Genomic DNA, 15,797 nt, shown 5'->3' on the forward strand with positions numbered 1-15,797 from the left:
ACACCGGTTTTTGTTTCCTAACTCCGACCTTAAGCAACTCTTATCTCTTGGCCACCTCAGCTGCAAATGGAGATAACTGTGCGGACGCTTCTGGAGTCAGACGAGGCACCTCCAGATGAGGAGCAAATGAGGCTGTGAGATAGGCGTACAGTTTTTTGGCGCTTACAGGAGATGTGCCTGGTTTCTGAAAGAAACGAGGAGCAGGCTTGAAAGTCAACTAAGGGAAGCTGGGCATGGTACTGTGGGTCTGTAATTCCCACACGTGATAGACACAGACTTATCAGAAATTTAAGGCTAGCCTCAACTATGTACTGACTTGAGGCTAGCCTGGGAAACACGAGAGTTTGTTTCCATAAAAATTAAAATAATCAAATAAAGAATACATTCAGAGTCAGTAGAGAACATTATTTCTGCAAACACAACCCCTGCCCAGGTGCTGGTCTTACAGGGTCACTAATGGACTTTTGCAGGAGTTCACGGGTCTGACAGCCAGATGTTTTATTTTGTTATTTTTCTTTGGTTTTGTTTTGTTTTGTTTTTTTTGGGGGGGGGGTTGTGAACATTTCATTCTGGTTATTATATTTTCAAGTACTAAGTTTCTTTTTTTTTAAATTGCTTTTATTGAACTATACATTTTTCTCCGCTCCCCTCCCTGCCTCTCCTCTCCCCTTCAGCCCTCTCCCATGGTCCCCATGCTCCAAATTTAAAGCCAGATGTTCTTAAACACCACACGTTAAGGCAATTGCTGACTGTTTGGAAATAAACTACCACGCAAACTGAAAATCCCAAAGTGATCCATCCCAAAGGCAACCTCAGTTGTTAACTGGACTCCATGACAAACCTCAAGGGGACACAGAAAATCTATCTGGAGAAGTGACCTTTTGTGGTGACAACCAGAAAGACATTCAAGTCCCAGAAATGGTGAGGGTATTTACTTCAAAGGGAGCAGAGAAGGTGTGCCTCGGCGTCTCCATCCTGCTTCTAATCCCTGCTTGGGTTTGGCAGCACATCTGCCGCCAACCTGAGGAAAGGAAGGTGACAGTGTCCCATCCTTCATGCATTCACCAAGCATTTACAGAAGACCTACTATGCTCCGGCACTGGCCTAGGTGATGAGGACATGAGTCAAACAAGATCTTAGACCACACGGGACTCTTGAAATCTACATCATCAATTGTCCTCGTCACACTCTGTCTTCCCCGGTTCTATCCCTTTTTTCTTATGAACCTAGGTCCCAGCCCTCCCTTCACGCTCAGGTACCCTGAAACTCACCTCCTACTGGTGCCTTCAGATGCCGACTGAAGCAGAAGGGACCACAGGACCAGCTAGCAGGCCTTTGTGCCCGGCACCCTCTTACCTGGACCACACAAAGGCGGCTTTGTGCTTCGGCAGAAAGGCAGCTTCCTCCTCGTGTCAGCCAAGAAACAACTGCCCCAGGACCTGAAAGACTGAAGAAGGATTGGGAGTTCAAGGCCAGCCTGGGCTTTGTAGCAAACCCTGGTGAGAAGAGAAGAGATGGCTGTGCTTATCTGACTCGACAGTCCTTCTTTCGGAGCTCATCTGAGCACTGCCTTTTAAGTTTTTGTCATATCTGCGAAGGTCTGGTGGCGATGGCCCCAGCAGACTAGGGTAGGAGCGGGTAGGTGCCGTGTCTAATTTCCTCTTGCTCATGCAGCCTGCTTCATGCTGCTAGAGGCATAGCATACACTAAAACATGTTTGCCATATTGAATTTTCCCCCTTTGATTTTAGAATTATATTTGGTAATTTTCTTGGTTGGTTGCACTTGACCATCAAAGATGAGGTCCCTGCTCTGCTCAGTTCTTATGGTCTAGTTTTGAGCATTTTTGGTTCCCTGTTCTTTACTCCTGCCATAGACCTTTAACCTAGCTTCCAAATGTTATTTGCCCCTTTGTATGTTTAAATTATACTTGGCATTATTTGAATAGAATTTTGTTTTTGGCTAATAGAATTTTGTATTCATTAGGGTTTCCTGTTGCTGTGAAGAGACACCATGACCACTTGAAACTCTTAAAAGAGAAGATTTAATTGAGAGTGGCTGGCTTACAGTTTCATTCTGATAACAAAGGGGAGCATGGCAGCCTGGTGCTGGAGCTGAGATGCTACATCTTGCAGGCAACAGGAAGTCAACTGACTCATTGGGTGGTATCCTGAGTATATGAAGCCCACCCCCACAGTGACACACTTCCTCCAACAAGGCCATACCCATCATTCCCACAAAGCCACATCTTTCAATATTGCCACTCCCTATGAGACTATGGAGTTATGGGGGCCAATTACATTCAAACTACCACAAGTTTCTTCTTCTTCTTCTTCTTCTTCTTCTTCTTCTTCTTCTTCTTCTTCTTATTCTTATTCTTATTCTTATTCTTATTTCTGTGACCAATTGCCTGACACAAACGAGTTCAGGGAAGATGGATTTATCTCAACCCATAGTTCCAGAAGTGTCAGTTCATCATGGCAGGGTGGGCATGGGGGAGCAGAGTCTCTCTCATCACTGCAGTCAGGAAGCAGAGAGAGAATGTCTGCAGGCCTCGGTTTCCTCCAGGCAGGTTCTCAGTTTACAAGGGCAGGCTTCCCACTCCCACAGGGAGGAATCCCTCCTCACTTAGTCTTCTCTGAAAGTGCTCTCATAGACATACTCTGAGGCACACTTCACCAATCTCATAGGTGCTTATCAATCTAGTCAAGTTGACAATCAAGATTAATCATTACAGGGATAAAACATTCCTATTGGCGTTCCAGGCACCAGCAGCTAGCCAGGAAGAATTCTGGACCCAGACCCTCAATCCCTACAGGTAGTAGTGAACAGCCCAGGCCAGCAAAGGACTTGGGCTTCTTCTCTAGGTTCCTCCCCATCAGGGCCTTATTTTCCCATACGGTACCCCACCCTTCTTCCCTGTGGCAGACCGTGTCTGTGCTGCGGCTACACTGCCAGGCAAGCTCCTTGTTTCAGTTTCTTTCTGTCTTTGCCTGGATTTCCTCAAATGGCCTCACACTTGGCAAATGTGAAGAAATGCAGTGAATCATTAAGTCAGTGGTTCTCAAGCTCTTTGGCCTCTGAACCCCCAAACACTCTTAAAAATCATTAGGAAACCCAAGAGATATTGTTTTGCAGTATTGTTTCTACTTACATTGAGTGTATTTAAAATAAAAACAAAAATCTAAGTATTTAGCCTATTTTAAAAATAGTGTTAAAACATTACATCTTAATATGTTTTATGAAAAACAAATAATTTTCCAAAAGATGAAGTTTTTAGTAAGAAGTCTTATATTCATATATATATATTTTTATATGCTATTCTTGGAAATTGTATTATTGATAGAATAATGCTAGGATAATCTTGATAGAATAATATAATTGTCAGAAGAGCACTGGGTTCTCAGATCCGCTCCTGCACAGTCTCCTGAGAACTACTCAACAGAACCTTTGAAAACTCCATTATGTTGCTGGCGAAACTGTGAGGCAGTAGCAGGCATCTTGGTAACCAGATGGCAATGCTTTGACTTAGTCCACCCTCTGGAAGAACCCCCCCCCCAGCCTCCCAGAGACAGGCACAGCTTGAGAACTTTGAGATCATCTGGCTTTTGAACCCAAAGAAGCTGTAACCTCTGGGGTTTGCAGTCACAGATTGGATTTCCTTAGTGATTCGATATTTCCTGCAGTTGTTGCCTTCAAGTGTCTGAGTAGTCTTCTCCCTGGGGATGTCAGTCCAGTTCTGGTCACTGTGACAGATATCTGAGGAAAACAGTTTGGGGGGCGTGACTTATTTTGTCAATGGTTGCTTGGTTCCATCACTTTTAGGCCATGACAAGGCAGAAACATCATGGCGGAAGGAAACTGCTTGCCTCATAGTGTTCGGGAAGCAGAGAGAACGCCAGCGCGGGTGTCTGGAACAAGGTATGCCCCTCAAAGACACACGTCCAAGAACCTACTTCCACTAACTAAGCCCCACCTCCTAGCTGTTCATTCAGCCATGAACACTTGGTGGATTAAGCCATTGATAAGGTCTAGGGCTCTCATGATCCAATGATCTTGTAATATTACCACCACATGAGGGCCACCCCTTCAAAGTATGGGCCTTGGAGAGTATATATCACACTATCCCAGGACAGATGGGTGCTTTGTGCAGATTGGGGTCACACAGGACAGATGGGTGCTGTCTGTGTGCAGAGTAGGGTCATACAGGACGGATGGGTGCTGTCTGTGTGCGGAGTGGGGTCACACAGGATGCATGGGTGCTGTCTGTGTGCAGAGTGGGGTCACACAGGAAGGATGGGTGCTGTCTGTGTGCGGAGTAGGGTCACACCTCTATTTTATGGGGAAGAATCATGAAAGGTTTAAGCACAGGGTAAGCAAGTGTTAGGTTAGAAATTGAAACCACATGAACTCAAATCCTGGCTTGAGAATCTGTCTCAGGCCATGCCCACCTCTGAGTTCCCCCTCTGTGCAGACTCAGGTTGTGTGATTCCTTCTGAGAACCTAGAGTCAGACAGTGGCTGAAAGGGGATGGTTAGACGCCTTCATCCAGTGAGAAAGAAAGCTCTTTCGTGGTAGGAATGATTTTCTCTTTCTTCTCTTAATGGGCATCCTCATCTGCCACTCATTCCTAGCTGCCCCTGAACCTTCAGGGGCCCTGACCTCTGTCAGGCTCCTTGGCAGTACCTCTGAACATCTATACTATCATGGTGGTCTTGCTTCTGGATAATCTGTCACATATGGCCACCACTGGCGAGGATGGTAGTGCTTTGGAGTGAATGGTCAGAGCATAGCATGGAGTTGGAGAGACACAGACACACTCTATCTATGACAGTGAGTACAATGGATTCCTAAAATCTGACTTATTTACTGTAAGTGGGGTAGGTTCCTTTTTCCTATCTTGTTGAAATAACAAGGGTTGAAGAATACCAGGCTAACTCCAAGATAAGCCAATTATATTTTTCTTTATTATAAGGGGCAAACTCACAAAACAGGAATGAGAAGTCCAAGTTCAGCTGTGTAGCACAGTAAACACACACAGAGAGAAAACCCTGGGCTGCCTGGCGTTTTTCTCTGGGTACCCAAAAGGTCACACCCTAACCTGGTCCCACCTCTTAAGGACCATTGGCTGACAGAGATTCCCCATCCTTCTCTCATGTCTATTTTTGAAGATTAAATGAGGCAATGATTATGTCTGGCATAAATTAATCCCCCAATAAATAGGGCTTTCTCACTCTTGCTCTCCCGAGGCAAGAGTTGAGGGTGTGCGCATGAAGGTTGGGGGCTTATGTTACTCAGAGCCCAACTCTTTCATCCTGTCAAGAACTGACAGCACCTAGGAGTTTGTTTATGAGCTCCCCAGGCCTGTGAATGGCTGACTACCTTGTGCATCTGCTCAACAGACTTCCTGGACAAGATGCTGGATGCCTGGAAGTGGAGGGGGGGGCAGTGCAGGAACAAGGGAACCGCCTTTTATTGAGGGACTTGCAGGACCACTGAGAAAGGAGCAGGAGAAGGCACACATAGCGAATGGTGGGCCAATGTCATCATTTATGACCAGGGTCAGCTTGTATTAAGTGTTTTCATTTTCTTGGTTATTGGAGTATAGCAGTGAGCCTGAAAACCATCACTGTCATAGAGTTTTTAGAATGAACAAACAAATGACTACCCTAGAGATCCAATGGGGGCATGCCTCAGACAGAGAAGGCTCAGGGGGAGTGCTTGGGTGTTTGGTATCCGGTGGCCATGGAAGACTTCATTGACTCTTGACCCAAAGAGACTAAATGTGGGACCAGAGGATAATGGGGATGTGATTTGGGCAGTAGGAGCTGAAAGTACAAAGGCCCTGAGATAGAGGTGGACTTGACCTGGTCAAAGAAAAGCAAGGGCTGTATAGAGGTTATAGAGCACAGAGCAATTTGTGGAAGGCATCATGCATGGGTTTTGACTATTGGAGGGGACTTTGGAGAGTTTAGAGCAGGCCCAGCCTTAAGTTTTGAAGTAACTGTTCTGGGTGCTGTGCTGAACATAGATCAGAGGGTTAAGAACAGAGGGAGAACAGTGCTGATGTCCACACGCTGGGATGGACAGAAGTTAAACCCGCAGGAGTAGAAGGGTTTGCGTGTCTCACTTGAGGCAGCAGAGGAGACTGGACAGGAGATGGAGGTGGAGGTGTGTGCTGGAATCAGTCACTGAGCTGCAGGAATCCCTGGAAGGAGAGAGCCTTGCCCGCAACCCTCAGCTCTCAGGACTAACAGAAGGGATTTGGGGAAGCCGGTCAAGGAGTGAAAAAGCCAGAGTGGCAGTCGACTTCTCCAAAAGCAGCCCTCGTTGGAGGGCAAGCTTATATGCTCCCTAGGACCAACACATAGGAATACCCTTCCCCAACCCTGTTCTGCCTGGCGCTGGGCACCCACCATGCCAGCTCCCTTGATTTGGCCTGGTCACGGGGCCAAGTAGGGATAATAAGAGGCTACAACAAGGATGTAGAAAGCAGAGACTCAGCTGTCAGTGTTGGGACTTCTTGGTGGTCTATTCGATTTCAGCCAAGGACCCAGCCTCTAGGCCAGGGAAAAGGGGTCACTTAGAATTACATTCCTCTAGGCAGGAACCCAAGAAGATTATCGTCTGGATGTGTTCAGCACCATTGGTCCGTCCAGAGATTTCTGAAGATTCTCACTGACTCAGAACCTAAGCAGTGTTTCCCAAAGTACATGTTATGGACACGTACAGGCCAGGGATGTCACAGGTCATGGGCAGCACAGGCCTCAAACATATGAGTCAGCAGCCTACGCAGTGTTTCCCAAAGTACAGGCTGTGGACAGGTACAGGTCATGGGTGTCACAGGCTGTGGGTGGCACAGGCAGTGGGTGGCACAGACCATGGGCAGCACAGGCCAGGGCACAATACCTCAGTTGTATCACTCTACATGCTCCTGTGGCTCTCACCTGTCTGAAGAAGACATTCCTCTCATTTGTACAGACTTTCTTTGGCGGTAACCCCTAGTCCCCTCCACCTGACACCATCCCAGCCTGTCACAGTAGTAAAGCAGCCAGCTTCTCTTCCTATAGAGTTCTCTGCAGCATGTCCTACTCATGAGAGCTCTTAATGGGCAGAGAGAGATTAAATTAGACCTATCACCAAATAATGCTGGGAAGTAACAAATGGAAGAAGAATTGTTGACAGAGGTTTCTGTCCCATTCAGTTCCACAGCCGTTCAGCCCCAAAGAAACACACAGAGGCTTACATTGATTATAAACTGGTTGGCCTATTAGCTTAGACTTCTTTTAACTAACATTTACATCTTTCAATAACCCATAATTCTTGTCTGTGTTAGCCACGTGGCTTGGTACCTCTTATCAGCGAGGCATTCTCCTCTTGCTTCCTCTGCATCTGGGTGACAACTATATACTGAGCCTTTCCTCTTCCCAGAATTCTCCTGCTCTGGTTGCCCTGCCTATACTTCCTGTCTAGCTACTGGCCAATCAGCATTTTATTTTAAACCAGCACAAGTAACAAATCTTTACAGAGTACAAGACCATTGTCCCACATCAAAGAATAACGCAGAAAAACTCTAATTTAAAACCAATGCCCAGGTGGGCATGGTGCTGCAGTTTGTAACCCCTGCACGCCGAGGCTGGACAATCTTAAATTTAACCATTTCAACAACAAAACCAACGATGAAGGAGACTGCCCTGTCTTCTAAGGAGGGTATGGGGCGCACAGTGCTTACTGATTCTGTTCCACCTACAGATCAGATTACAGAGGGGAGAATGCAGGAAGCAGGGGCATCTAAGCCTTCATGCCCTCCCTGTGTTGAACTGGTAAGCATGGAACAGATGGCTCTAGGCTGCAGCAAGGTGGAAGGCAAGTCATGTGATCTAGCTGGCTTCCCGTCAGCCCTGTGGAGTTATTAGACCACTGCCACTCTTAATGTCTTAGTTTGGATGATCTAGTGCGTGATGGCTTGTTAGCCAGGCTTTGAAAGGTAAAAGTAGGTCTGAGGTCAAGAAAGGAGGGTCAATGGTTTGGTATAATACGATCATCAAATTGGGGATGAGGTCAAGGGAGCTGGGGAGAGAGGAGAGTTTTGACAGGAAACAGAGGTAAACATTTTTCTTTTTTAGACAATGTTTTTTTTCTTTTGTGTGTGTGTGATGTGCATGAGTGTGGTTGTCCGCATGTGCTCTGAGATTGCTGCTGTGTACCGGGCTAACTGACCTGAGGTTTCTGAGGATTCTCCTGTCTCTGCTTCCCACCTTCCATGGGTGTGTGCTGCTGGCTGACTTTATGATCCCCACCTTCCACGGGAACCCTAGGAGGTCAGGTGTGTGCAGTTCAAACTAAGGCCCTTCATGATCGAATGGCTAGCAGTTTATAACTGAGTCGTCTCCTCAGCCAGGGACAGGGTCTTTCTGCATAGCCCAAATTGACCTTGAACTCACAGCATCCTTCTTCAGCCTCCTGAGTTCTAAGATTACAGGTGTGTGTCACCACACCTGGCTCAAAACTTTGGAGCTATAGAAGATGTCCCCCACCACAGCCTGCAGGAAAGCCAGCCCACACAAACACCTTGTGGGGTATATGGGAGAAAGGGGACCGGTGTCCATAGCTTGCTCAGCACAGTGCAGAAATGAGTGGAGAGCCATCAGTGCACAGTGAACAAGGGAGAGATCCAGCGGGTGGCTGATCCCAGAGTCAAAAGTCCCTGTGAGAACACACCGCCTCTGGGAGTCATCAGAAGTCCGAGCGTGCACTGGAGCGTCCAAAGAACCTGCACTGTAGAGAATCAAGCCAATTGCTTTCAAGTCTTGAGCAGCTTGACCTCAGCAAAAATCTGTGTTATGAAATGAAAACAGGTTTTTCTTATTGTAAGATGCCTCTTTATGCAATGTGCCTTGTTTATACCTGTGTTGTATTCCACCGATTTCTTTGTTTCCCCACCTCATGTCTATGGCATCTCTTAGGGTCAGAAGTGGTTTTTGTACCCACAGGTAGAGATAGGGCTAGGGAGTAACTACTCAGAAGGACCTCAAAGGCCAAGCTAAACCTAAGAAGGGTACAAAGTGGCCGTTGGGTTACCTGTGCCTGAGCAAGGTGGCTGTACCTGATGTGAAGCCAACGTGTCTTTTGTTTTTGTTTTATTTTGTTTGAGACAGGATCTCTCTATGTAGCTCTAGTTGTCCTGGAACTTGGAACTTGCTATGTTGACCAGGCTACCTCAAATTCCCAGAGATCCATAGCTCTCTGCCTCCTGAATGCTGGGATTAAAGCTGTGGGCTACCACACCTGGCTTCCGGATGTCTTTTAACCTGCCTTGATTTGTGTATTGTAGTCCTAGAGGGCCAGAGACAGCAGACTTCAACCAGGGTTGCTTTCCCACTATCGTCCCTCACCTCAGCTGACACTTGCATTGCTTGGACACTCTTGGCTGCCATACCTGGGCGGGGCCATGCTACTGGCATTGAATGAGTGGTGAGTGGGGTTACTACAAAACACTGTTTATCAGAGTCAGTGGCAGGGATGATGAAGGGGTATGTCCACAGTCCTGCTGCTGAGACCTGTCACGAGGTCTTCCCAGGCTCTTGGGGAAGCCTTCCTCTGTGTTGGCTCTGTAGACAATCAGAGGTCCTCAAGCCCCAAGCCAGGATTCTAGGTCAGTGGTTCTCAACCTTTCTAATGCTGAGATCCTTTAGTACAGTTCCTCCATGTTGTGGTAACCCCCAAACAGAATTATTTCATCGCTGCTGCATAACTGTAACTTTGCTACTGTTATGAATCATAGTCTAAATGTCTGATAGGCAGGATGTCTTATGTGCAACCCAGAGGGGCTCTTGGCCCACAAGTTGAGATGTTAGGCGATGTTAACAATGGGGGGTACTTGGTAATGACTGGGAAGTCTGAGCAACTAGATGGGTGACCAGTTCTCCTGGTGCGCATGGGATTGTCCCAGTTTTCGCCCTGAAGATCCAGGTCTCAGGGCAGAATGGAGGCCTGACTTGCTCTTACATTTGTGGCTGGGGACTCTGCAACACGGAACTAATCTCTATGATTTTAAAACAAGAAACTGCCCTTTTCAGGATGGGAGAACGCTGGATGTTTTTAACTAGAGCCTATAAGACAAGGGTGTGACAAGCTCTTCAATATTACAGTAATTTCTGTCAGCTGGTCCCTGGGGTCCATAACCCCCACCTATCAAGGGAGGGACCTGAGTCTCTGGCTCTACCGGCAACAATGACTCACCTCCGAGAGGAGAAATCTAGTTTGTTTTGCTGAATGAGCGACTGGGGGAGGGAGTTTTTTGAGAAAGTTCTTGGAAAATTCTGTTCAGTTGGCTGAGAGCATGTGGCAGGAGCTGTTTCTCTTGAGAAAGCTTAATTCTGCAAGATTATCCCCAGGGAGAAATTATTGACCTCATAGCCAGGACAGGGACTTTTGCAAAATCCTAAGAGAAATCTCTGTGTGTCCAGAAATGAGACCACCTTGTCCTTTTAGAACTTCACGTGTGTGTGTTCGTGTGTAGGTGTTCAAGGTTGTGTTCCCTCTATTGCTCTCCACCTTGGGGAGTCAAGTTCTGCCACTGAGCCCAGAACTTACCAATTGTCTAGACACGCTGGCCAATGAATGCCAAGCTTCTGTTTCCTTAGCCTGCTCTCAGGCGACACTGGCATACAGATGCACATGGCCATGTCTGACTTTATGTGGATTGGGGGTGGAGCTTAGTAGTAGAGTATTGCCTACCATTTCTGAGGAGTGTGTCTGTGTGTCTGTCTCTCTCTGTGTGTGTCTGTGTTTCTCTATGTGTGTTCTATATTAGAGAATAGAAAAGGCCAGCTTTTTGTGTTTACGGGAGAGAAATACTTTATCAGTTATACCGTCTATAGTAACATGCACATGGTGATCAAAAAGAGTAGACTACTGCTGGCCACAGTCACCTGTGATCCCAGCCATGGGGAGGCTAACCCAAGAGGAGGATTAGTAGTTCAAAGCCAACATGGGCCACACAGAGAGGCCCTGTTTTGTTTTTTTGTTTTTTTTTTTCTTTTGCAATGAGCTGCAGAAAGCAAATTGCCTTTATTTGGTTTATTGTTTTCCTCTACGATGAACTCCTTTAATGCTTGGGTGGAAAGATGGGTCCTTAGTCCTGGGCTCTCACCCCAGACCTTCAGCCATCAGTGTTGGATCCCCACTTTCTGCACACAATCCTTGACATTCTCTCCTCTGTGAAAGGGCAACGTGAAGTGCCCTTTCTCTCTGACGGGTAGGTGCCCTCTGATGATGTTATTTGAAAATACTCTGGGAACTGAGAAGCTGTGAAAATGTAAGGATTATGAAAACTGGTTACAGCCAGTTAGGTTACAAGCGGCTACTCCCCCATTGGTCGGCTGGTGGGCTAAATGTGGGGGGACTATTTTACCAACTGCAGGTAGAGGAGGCCATTGTTAGTTATACACAGTTTATGCTTATTAAAAACCATTCAGGAACAACTTAAAAATTTTCGGATTTACTGATTTTATGTGTGTGATAGTTTTCCCTGTGTGTGTGTGTGTGTGTGTGTGTGTGTGTGTGTGTGTGTGCACCATGTGCCTGCCTGCTGCCCAAAGATGTCCAAAGAGGCCTTGGTTCCTCTGGAACTGGAGTTACAGACAATTGTGAGCCACCATGTGGGTGTTAGGAATTGAACCCGGGTACTCTGCAAGAACAAGTGCTGTTTAACCACAGAGCAGTCTCTAGCCCAACTCCGTGGCTTTGGGCCCACCCACAGGATGGCACGGCATTTGGTTCTGGAGCACATCCATGAGACTGCATCTCTGCAGCCACTTCGTATTCCTCACTGTGCTGACTCATGTATTGTGTGGCTCTGGGGACCAGGCCCAGGGCCCGCACGTTCTGGGTGAGGGGTTTACCACTGAGCTTCATCCCCAGGTGCTCTGGTTTTTAAATGAACCCTATCTTTATCTATTTTATTCATTAACAAATACCTTCTCATGTTTGATCTCATTGTGTGGAGAAAAATCTTTTTTTTTAAATCACATCTTCCATTTGTTAATATCTAAAAACAGTGCAGAGAAATCCCCACTGGACAGGGAGTAACTTCCATCTCCATTTTCCTTCAAGAATCCACCTGCATGACCCTGAGTGCCTGTCTGGAGCATCTTCTCTTTCCGCTTTAAATTTCCTTTCAGTTTTTCAAGACAGGGTTTCTCTGTGTAGCCCTAGCTGTCCTAGAACTCACTCTGTGGACCAGGCTGACATCAAACTCACAGAGATCCACCTGCTCCAGCTCCCAAGTGCTGGGATTAAAGTGTGGGCCACCACTTTATTAAAACTTAAGAATTTTATTCTTTGATAGTACATGTATGTAATGAATTTTACTAATGTCGTGTTCCCCATTCCCTGCTCTCATCCTTGTCCCTCTCCCACTGAACCCCTTCTTCCCTAAGTCCCCACCCCACTTTCATGTCTTCTTTTTATGTGTGATCCACTGGGTTTGGTCGCAGTCACTTGCATGAGCATGGGTAGAAGATTGTTTGCTGGAGCGCGGGCAACGGACTTATCGGTGGCTATACCACTAAGAAAATGACACTTCTTCCCCCAGGGATGCTTTACGGCAGGCCAATAGACCCTCAGGGATGAGTGGAACCTCATGGCCTCTCCCCTACCCATGATGGCCCTAATCTTCTATGGGTCTCCTGCAGATAACCACAGTTGTGGGGAGCTCATGAGTGCAAGCAACACGTTCAGAGGACGTCTTTGTGATGCTGTGCTGCGCACCCCTCGGCCTTACACTGTGCACCTCCTGGTCTTGCGCACCCCCACTGCCCGTCCTTGCATTGCACACCTCTCCCTATTCCTTGTGCTGCGCAGCCCCCTCCTGGCCTTGCGCTGCGCACCTCCCCTTCTCAGGCTTTGAGTTCTTTCCACCTCCTTCTCTCAGATGTCCCTTCAGCCGCTGAGGGTGTGGCCTAGAAGCAGGACCACTCCATTATCTCTTATTCTTGGTAATTTGGTCAGCTACTGGTTTCTGCATTAGCCTCTTCCTACTTAGAGAAACGGCTCTGACGAAGGTGAAAGTCTAGCACTAACCTCAAATGGCACCAGGGGTTAGGACTGACGTATGTGTGGGCTCCCTGGTAATTTTTGAACTGAAAGTGCCATGATCTGAATTGTGTCATTAAAATGTCCATTTGTTACAATGTAGATGTTTGCTTATTTATTTATTGGCAATGTGAAGTGTAGATAAGAGCTGATTATGGAGACTAAATAGTGAATGGGTCCCCACATTTCAAAAATTCCTTAATTCTGTAAAACACACTAATACCCATTTAGGAAGAGGAGGGGAAATGGACCTTCCTGCAGTGAGTGGCTTTGCTATCCACAGATTTGGGGGATGCTGTGCCTGGGGGCCAGAGGCTGAGAAGAGGGGCTGCTGTCTTTTGAACCCAGTGCGAGATGAGTGGAAGAGGGCAGGAAACTCCTCCATGGGATGTGAACCACCAAAGATGGCTTCCTGTTGGTGTCACGGGGCTCAGTTCTTCCTTTACCACCATCTGGTCTCGTTTCTGCCTCCTGGAGCTGGGGCTGAAATCTGTCGGGTTAAAGCACAACACACACAGGGCTAGACGTGTTTGGGGGGGACGAATGAAGGACCCCAGTGACCCCCAGGCTGGTGCCGGCAAAGCCCCTTGGAGAACCATCTTGAACCTGTGTTTGCACGTAGGTAGTCGAGAAATGTGTACACATTCCGGGAGTGTGTAAGGAGGCACTTTAAATGTATGTGTGCGCGCACATGTGCATGCGTGAGCGTGAACACACGCAACAATGTGCCTTTGGAGGTCAAAGGACAACTTGTAGGATCCATTCTTCTGTTCATCATATAAGTCCCATGAGCCGAGCTCAGGTCCTCAGTCTTGGCAGGTGCTACCTCGCCAACCTGGGTTCCTTGAAATTACTCACTTACTGACCCAGGACACACAGATGTGTTATGAGCTTACTGGGCACAGGCTGAACGACAGAGAAGAATGACACTCAGTGCCTCGGTGACTCTTGTTTTGCATAAAATATATGATGGTATAAAACACACCCTGTCTAAATAAATAAACAAAAAATAAATACGCTATGTCAGCATCGAAGTTTCTACGAAATGTAACCCGTGTCTTAGGTCAAAGGTCCAGCTGGGGAGGTGGATTCCAACCTGTGGGATTCAGTCTCCTGATCTCAAAGAAAACAAACAAAAGTAATGCAAGGAATGAATGGCAAGAATAACTTTTAATCCAAATGATCATTTTGGGCAACTGGAAAACAAACATTTCGATTCCTTTCCAGGCCCTGATAGAGTGAGTGCTTCAGGTTATCTAGAAGAATTGGGTCAGGGGTGAGAGACCTGTGACTAAAAAGGCTGGTCAAAGGGTGGCCTGTTGATTGTCATCACAGACCTGGCTTTGGAAAGTGGCCTGCAAGAATCCTTACTGCTTCGGGGAACAAACTGGCTCCCACAAGGTGATTTTTCCTCCTGTCTGGGGTGATCTGTCTCCCAGGCTTTGCTTTTTTTTCCCCCCCCGCCCCTGGAATCCAAGGTAATTGCATTTGAGGGATCTAAGGCTGCCAGGCATGAGGTAGTTAGTCACAGCCATTTTCTAGACACAGATTTGATTCACAGGCCTAGTGTGTAACAGCGCCAGGTCCAAAGGCCTAAACAAAGGGACAGATGCGAAGGAAAGGCAGGAGGTCAGACTTCCTTCAGGGCTGCAGCAAAGAGTCAGCGCTTTTTCAAACACGATGATGGAAATGATGGGATAAAGATTTCTCATCGGGGCTGGGGTATAGCTCAGTGGTAGGGTGCATACTTATGATTGAGCAAACACCTTTATGTGGGCTGGGGGTATAGCATGTGTAAGGCTGAAATTTGATTTCCTGCACCAAACCAAAAGAAAAAAATTCCAGTAATGTTATGTGAAGAAGACATGGTCCAGAAAGCACAAAGCCTCCGCTCTCCCGTCACTGAGGTTCAAGTCAGGACAGTTTCCTCTAATCTCTGGGGCCCCTGGGCAAATGGCTGTTTACAGCCTCAACACTGAGTAAAAGGGTCCTGGAGGAGTGTTCATCAAATAAAGATGTCACTGTTTCCAGCCTGTGATCATGCCCATCTCAGTCCCCAATCAAACAGCTCTAAAATCCCATGCAGAGGACATGGAACAGTCAACACGCAATACTGTGAGCCTGGAGCAGCAGCATGGAAAGTTCCGGTCCAGAGTGGCCATAGAAGCCCAGGGTAGTAGAGTGTTACCCTGTACAGGGACACAGGGGATGGAGACAGCAAATCAAGAATGGCAGCTTAGGGACTGGAGAGATGGTTCAGAGGTTAAGAGCACTGGATGCTCTTCCAGAGGACCAGGTTTGACTCCGGCACACACATGGCGGCTCACAACTCTGTAACTCCAGTTCCAGTTCCAATGTCCTTTTCTGGCCTCTGCAGCCACCATGCATTCACGCTGGTGCACTGACACACACGCAGGCAAAAGACCCGCACACATACACAAATTAAAATGAGAAGTAATGATATCTTTAAGAGAAAACGGTGGTTTATTTCCACCAGTTAATAGCTCGAGTGGATGTCTCACAATCCACTTTTTAAAGCTGGGAATTTATTGCTAACTTTCACAGACAAAAACTCAAGATCAGAGAGGGCAAGTAATTGCTCTTAGGTTACCTAGCTGATAAGTAACATAGTCAGGGTTCAAATTCTGACATATCTGACTCGAAAGCCATTATTCTACCCTGGTCAACTTGTCCTGAGTG

This window comes from Alexandromys fortis, unplaced genomic scaffold (assembly GCF_014885135.2).
Source record: "Alexandromys fortis isolate MF-2015 unplaced genomic scaffold, M_Fortis_MF-2015_v1.1 scaffold_58, whole genome shotgun sequence".
NCBI classification, from domain to species: domain Eukaryota; kingdom Metazoa; phylum Chordata; class Mammalia; order Rodentia; family Cricetidae; genus Alexandromys; species Alexandromys fortis.